A 7394-nucleotide genomic window follows, 5' to 3' on the forward strand; every position below is an offset into this window, starting at 1 on the left:
AATAATGTACAGTATTTGAAAAATAATGTGTTTTTTGAACATTAAAGCATGTCAACATATTCTGTTACACCAAATACACCAAATAATTATCTTTAAAAATGCATCATATGACCCCTTTAACAAAAAACACCCATTCACTGCCATTATAAAGCTTGGAAGAGCCAGGATATTTTTTTAAATATAACTCCGATTGGATTCGTCTGAAAGAAGAAAGTGATATACAGCCTAGGATGGCTTGAGGGGGAGTAAATCATGGGGTAATTTTAATTTTTGGGTGAACTATCCCTTTAAAAATGTGTTTAAATGCACGATATACAAGTTTCAAAAGAAATGAAATGTCGGACTGAGTGGTTCAAATAGTAGCCCATAACACAAACATGAACTGTTGATTCATGGGGATCTGGCCTGGATCTCCTTCCCCAAACTCTCTCCTCTGTATGCCCATATTCTACACTGTCCCATATAAAGACCTATAAGGTTCAACTGATTCCATTTAATATAAATTTAAACTTTAGTACATTATCATTTAATTGCAAATAACATGCAAAAACTGCTAAGTGCCTTACATTACATTCATTTCACACTTAAGTTTATTATTATTATTATTATTATTTATGTAATAAGCACTATTTTTTAAAAGTATGCTAAAGAATACTTCTTTTCACAAGAGTACATATAGCCTATTAAAGGCATTACAGAACCCAAAAAATTACAGAAACCACTCTTGATGTACCATACTTGATAGTAGCAGAAATCACAATATTTTTAACAATTACATTTTACATTTATTCATTTGACAGATTTTATCCAAAGGCACTTTCAAATGATAACAAAATTATAATAATGTAATTCTTCAGCAAAATTTTGTAAAGTTATTAAACCGTTTTCACCTTCCATGTGTGCAGTTTCCTAATGAATAACTCAATTATTAGGCCCACTGACTTCAGCTGAATTGCTGGTGTCCCCGTGTTCCCTGCAATCAATCTCAATCTAGAAGTGCTTCACAGAGTTCTCTTTGTTCAAACTCGACTGTTCCTGGGGAAACTCAACTCTGTTCACAACAGTGATTCCTCTGAAACTGAGGTCAGATGACCGATACTGGAGAAGGTAAGGAACGAGGGTTGCTAGACAGTCAGAGTCACTGGAAGAACGATCTGTGCTTTCTCAAAACACAGAAACATTGAGTTTGAAGGGAGGAAACTGTTTGTTTCCCATTCAGATGATTTTGGCAAAAGACCATATTTAATGGTTATATTTTACATATTACAGTTTTCATCAATTTTCCAAACCATTCATTCAGTTTTAGAAACAAAGACACATTCCTCAAAACATTTAACACATTTCACCTGTTTTCACAAGTTCCAATTTGTAAAATTTTTTCTGCAAAAATCGATACAAAAATGCCCACATTTTCTCATTCAGAAAACATAAACACACAATAGAATTACCTCAAGAATATGAACTCAGATAGCCATATTTATCCATGTGTGATCATCAATCTCAGGATGATATAAAAAGGTAATTAAGCGGTTTGGAAAATGAACCCTACTAGTGGGAAACAAAGAGGAGGAGGAGGGGGAAAAAACAAAGTGGACGGGGTCAAAGGTAATTTGTTCCTGATGATATACAGAGCACTATAGTTGAACGTGTTCTTGTGCATGAGGAAAGCTGGCCTTCTTTGGCATTTGACCCTTTCTTTTCTAGTGCTTTTCATCTACTGTAAGATCTCTTTACGGTAGTGTAATGAAAGTAAACTTTTCTTAAAGCTTATTGCTCAATTTTACTGTATTTGCACCCCTCTATTTATGCAGCATACTGTAATAGACATTGACTTGCAAAATTATTCCTGATTCCCAAAAGAAGGTTTTGTGACAATGTTTTGAATTGATCTCACTAGTGTTCTCTAGGCAGTGAAGTAGTCTGTCTATTTGACAGGTTTGTGTGTGATCTGAGGTCAAAGATTAGATTCAGATAGAGAATATGTTTTTGACTAAAATATTAGATTTTGACCTGGAAGTCTGAAGTTTGTACAAGTTGGTGTGTAGTTTTGAAATTGTGTGTACAGTCGGGATCACTAATAGTTACGCCCCCAACATTAAGAGTTAATTGTTTCACGAACTGTGTGTTAGCAATTGAGAAAAACTGTAGCACAAGTTGAACACCCTCAAACCCGTAACTGCTGAATTACAGTTTTTCTCAATCGATTTGACACATTTCTCCAAACTTATAGGTCACTGCTCTCAAAACAGTTAACACATTGAACTAAACACTTTATAATTGTCCTACAGTTTTTTATTTATTTATTTTAAATTGGTTTGGTTCAATTTTCATAAGTAAGGTGTGCATTTTCAAAACTCTTAGTACAAAAATCCAAACTGATCACACTTGTAACACCACTAGTCATTCTTTCAAAACTGATCTCATGCTTTCATTACAAGTACACATATTTTCATCCACACAATCATTGTTTCAAAACATAAGATTATTATAATATATATTGAGAACATTTGATTTAATTACCGAAACACAACATTGTGATCTTCTTTCACTTTAGTACTTTTAACAATCAGTTCATTCAAGAGCAAACAATGCAAGAAACATGTTTCAAATCACCTTTTTTGCTGAAATAATTACAGTAATACAGACAATAGTTGTCATGTAAAAAATACACTTACATTACCTAACTGAGTCAAGTCAAGTCACCTTTATTTATATAGCGCTTTTAACAATACAGCAACTGAGCATATCTCACATAAAATCCATAATGTTTGTAAAAGTATTTATCCAGTGTGTTATCAAAAGGTGCAATGATGGCATGGCCATAAGGTTTTGTGCTACAACAGAGTTTACTGGCAATGCAGTAAATATCCTCACTGTGCCACATGACTGAATCTATACTGTAACTGAACTTTTCAGATGGAAGGTGCATCTACATGCATTATCACATGGCATAATGTTATGTAAAATGCTGTATTTGATACTATCTGTCTCCCTTCTTCTGATACATCTCTGATCAGTTCCTCTTCCTTGTATCCTGCTGTATATTCACAAATTGCAAAACACACTGTTTTACAAATGAGGACATCCTCAAAGAGAGGTTTTGGGTGATTCTGTTCACTTCTGGGCAGTGGTGGAGGTAACGAATTACAACTACTCACGTTACTGTAATTGAGTAGTTTTTTCGGGTACTTGTAGTTTTTTGAGTATATTATTTTGTTGTGATAGTATGTCCTTTTAGCAGTGGAGACATTAGCAGAGAATGAAGAGAGGATATAAAACGATATATATATATATATATATATGTGTGCGTGTGTGTGTGTGATTGGAAATTAATTAATGTAATGTAATTAATGTAAATTAATGTAATTAATTTATTACAGGAACTGCTCATATTTATGACTCTATTGATGCAACTATTTATGCAACTGTTGATAATGACATAAGCACAGGTAAATAATAACATATTTTAAAGTATTTTATGTCATAATGATAAGCACAGTAGTTTATTACTAAAGAAATTGGAAATGAAATCCATATTTTTATCACTGTGATATTTGCAGAGCAAATCAAGTTAAACCAAGTGTTTTTTCCTCATTGTAGACAGTGTAAGTGGACCTTCTGAACTCACCTATGCTGAGATTGAACTGAAATCTACAAAGAAACAGAAGAAAAAGAAAGAAAACAAAGGTAAACTGAAATAAAAGTCTCTGCTCTTATGGTTTTATGATCATAACAGTAGCAAAAATCACCACATCCTTTTCATAAATGATATCTGTTTATGGCTATGAACGGTGAAATTGACCTGATATGAAAAGCTCATTGCATGCTAATTACAATATATTTATTTTGAGATAATTTGATCGTTATCGTTTTAAAATTAAATAATTATTCTCTCTGTAGAATTCAATTAGACCACTGATTAACATATATTAGCAGTAGAGATTTTATAAATATATATTGATATTTCATATCACTGTTGGACATACAGCTAATGCTATTAACTGTTGACATCTTTTAGAGAATAACCCTGAGAGTTCTGACAGCTTTTACTCTAAACTCACACAGCAAGCAGATCAAGGTCAAACTAAAATCATCAATCACAAGTTCACAAAAAAACTGCATCTACAAGCCTCAAACAGAATTGAAGAATAGAATGAAATACTGTACACTCTAAAAAATGCTGGGTTAAATACAACCCAGTGCTGGGTAAAATAGAAAAACGTGCATTATGAATTAATTTGTATATATTTAGGTGCTGGATCTGGTGTAGTGACATATGCTCAGGTTAAATAAAAATGCCCAGAGGAGAAGCTTTCAATCCCAGGATGCTGATGAGTTTCTGTTGAGAAGGGGTGGAAAATGACCAGAATCATCAATGATCAATAATCTTTGTGATATTGAGCACTTGATGGCAATAGATGTATCAGTACTTAATATTAGTGATTCAAACTGTCATGTGCTTCAGAAAGTTTGCATGCTAATATTCAATTATACATTGGAGAGAGAGAAAAAAAGAAAAAGAAGAAGAATGATTATGGTTTAGTACTGCAGTGTGTTTTCTGGTTGGTTAATACTAGCAAAGGCAGTAGCAGTGGTGGATGAAGTACTTGAACGCCACACTTGACTAAAAGTACAGATATCTTACCAGAAAATAACTTTGGTTGAAGTTAAAGTCACCATTTAGAATATCACTTGAGTAAAAGTTTTAAAGTATGTGATGTTTTTAAATGTAAATGTATATAGTGAAAATGTAGTTTTACATTTTTATTTTGAAAATATATATCTAGTTATGTTCAACTATAAAATATTTTATTGGATAGAAAGCCTTAGCTCTTTGAGTATGCAGTCTCTTAAATGTTAAAAATCCTTATCCAGCAATAACAAACAACTGAGGAAAAAAAATAAATAAATAAATAAAATAAAGCCACGGAAATAGATTAATCAAAAAGTTATAGCTTGCTTGTTTGTCTTATCCTATTTATGTTTTCAGAAAAAAAAAAGTGTTTGTGTTTTAGAAAACTGTTTTATATACACTACCATTTAAAAGTTTGGGGTCAGTAAGATTTTTAAAAAATGTATAATTATTATTTTGAAATAAATTAATTTTGTTCAGCAAGGAAGCATTAAATTGATCAAACGTGACGTGTAATGTTTCAAATAAACACGTCAAAGGATCCTGAAAAAAAATTAAATAAATAAATAAAAGTATCAGGGTTTCCACAGAAATATGAAGCAGCATGACTGTTTTCCACAGTGACAATAACAAGAAATGTTTGTTATTTAGAAATATTAGAATGATATTCAGCATATTAGAATCATTTCTAATATATTCAAATAGAAACCGTTATTTAAAATTTTAGTAATATTTCACAGTATTACTATTTTTACTGTGCGTGGTAAAATAAATACATCCTTGGTGAGCAGGAGAGACTAAAAAACACACACAAAAAAAAAAACTTACTTACCCCAAACTTTTGAATGTTTATAAACTGTTATTTTTGTAATTTTACTTTGTTAAGATAAATAATATCAAACATCCTGAATATTCTCAGTTATGTATTATTATCATTTCCAAATGTATCCTTTCATTACGGACAGATGTAATCAGGGCCGTTTCTAGGCATAGGCGAGCTTTGCAACTAGACGGATGTACAGTTACTTCCTCTACAGTCAAAAATCTGGGTGTTATATTAGATAGCAAAAATTTTGCGATTAGCTCCATAAACTGTACACGAATTTGTGATCGCCTCAGTCCCATTTAAACTTCATATTAAAACGGCGGCAGACTTCGATCGGCTCCTCCCCTTCTTTCAGCGCGCAGAGCGAGAAACAGAGGACAATGTGTGTGTTTAACGATAGATAGTTATAATATCTGCATCTGTGCAGTTCTGTTTTTTTGTCATAAATACAGTTTACAAAATATCAATCGGTTCGCCATCTACTGTAGCCTAAGTTTTCGCTGCGTTCACCCCTCATCACACCACACAGCTGTTTCCTCCAGTGAAAATGAAGCACATATGAACGCATACTTTATAAAACGATCATGTTGCCATTTCATTTGAAAATGTAACTTTCAATGCAATACATTTTCCAGTGCATGTGGCAAAGAGGTTTGCATACTTGAGCTCGCCTAGGGCGTCAAATTGGCTAGAAACGGCCCTGGATGTAATGGCTAGGCTGCTAGGGTGCAGTATGAGCGTGAAGACTCGGTCGTCATAGAAACCACGCTAGGTGATGTTTACTGTTCAACTAATTGAACTTGGAATTTAAACATATTTAAACTAACAAATGTTCTTCATCACATTTCTTTGATTTTGTTTATTATTATTTCAGAATATCAGCATACCAAAGTAATTGTGCAATGTTTGGTTTTGAAAACTCAATAAATATGGAAAGAAATAATAATAATCTACTCCGTTATTGTCTCATTTCTTTAAACCTGATTATTGTCATGTTATCATGAAGGAGGCCTGTGATTACGGCCTGCAGAATTTCAAATGATGAGATTAAAGGGATTCGTTATCCTGTGGCTCCCTCTGGTGGACAATATTAGTGTTACAGCCTTCATCTGAAACCCATGGATATAAAGGCTGTTATTTTCAAAATTAATGTTAGTACCCCAAGCATCAGAAGTACATAGAAACTTGGCAAGATAACATAAAACTGGGAAGATTTGTATTTTTTTTATAGAATATTCTATATCTTCTAAACCATTTGATGAATCCAAATGTAAAGAAACAGCACAGCTCTTGTGTGTTTGATGCAATAACACGGCTGATCTAGTATCAGTGTGTACCTCGCATGTTCTGACAGAGCTGCTCAAACGAACAGAACAATGTCTAAAAGTGTCATAATGCTGCACACGTTTGCTTTTCTTTTTTACTTTTACTGAAGCCTGAAGTGCAAATGCATTTCGTAATAAATATCCTAAAGACAGTGCTATGCATAAAAAATGTAATTGTACAAATGTTGCATTGACAAAGATATAAATTACATGCAAAACAAAACTGCATTAGTGATAACACACAGAAGATACTTAATGTGTTTCAGCCATGAACATCTGAATCAGTGAAATCTTCTGTAAATCATGACAATGTCACAGGTCTGAGCACTACAGATCCTTCATATGAATTCATAAGTGAACTGAACGATGTCAGATTTGAACTCTTAAGCATCATCCGGTGTATTTCACTCTACTGAGACATTCCTTCATGTGCAGTTCAGGTAAATGTTGTGTTCTATGCAATGTTATTACATAACAATATTATTATGTTAAATGCTATTTAAATCAACAAGATCATGACCAGCATGATGTCACTGTATTCTATCATTATTTACATTAAATATAAATAGTCATAATATACAACTGAATCTCACAAAACCTTTTTCAAAAA

The 7394-nt window shown here is 32.7% G+C and overlaps 1 protein-coding gene across 1 annotated transcript in view; it reads left to right on the forward strand.

The window, feature by feature from the left end:
- Nucleotides 1-6753, forward strand: part of LOC107744013 (claudin-4-like) — a 17271-nt gene extending 10518 nt beyond the window's left edge. Inside the window, exons 2-3 of the mRNA XM_016557470.1 lie at nt 5644-5654; nt 6742-6753. The gene's annotated coding sequence lies outside the window, so the exon portion shown is untranslated. The remainder of the gene's footprint in view (nt 1-5643; nt 5655-6741) is intronic.
- The last annotated feature ends 641 nt before the right edge of the window (nt 6754-7394 follow it).

Source organism: Sinocyclocheilus rhinocerous, unplaced genomic scaffold (assembly GCF_001515625.1).
Source record: "Sinocyclocheilus rhinocerous isolate Xijiao unplaced genomic scaffold, SAMN03320098_v1.1 scaffold407, whole genome shotgun sequence".
Classification (NCBI taxonomy): Eukaryota; Metazoa; Chordata; class Actinopteri; order Cypriniformes; family Cyprinidae; genus Sinocyclocheilus; species Sinocyclocheilus rhinocerous.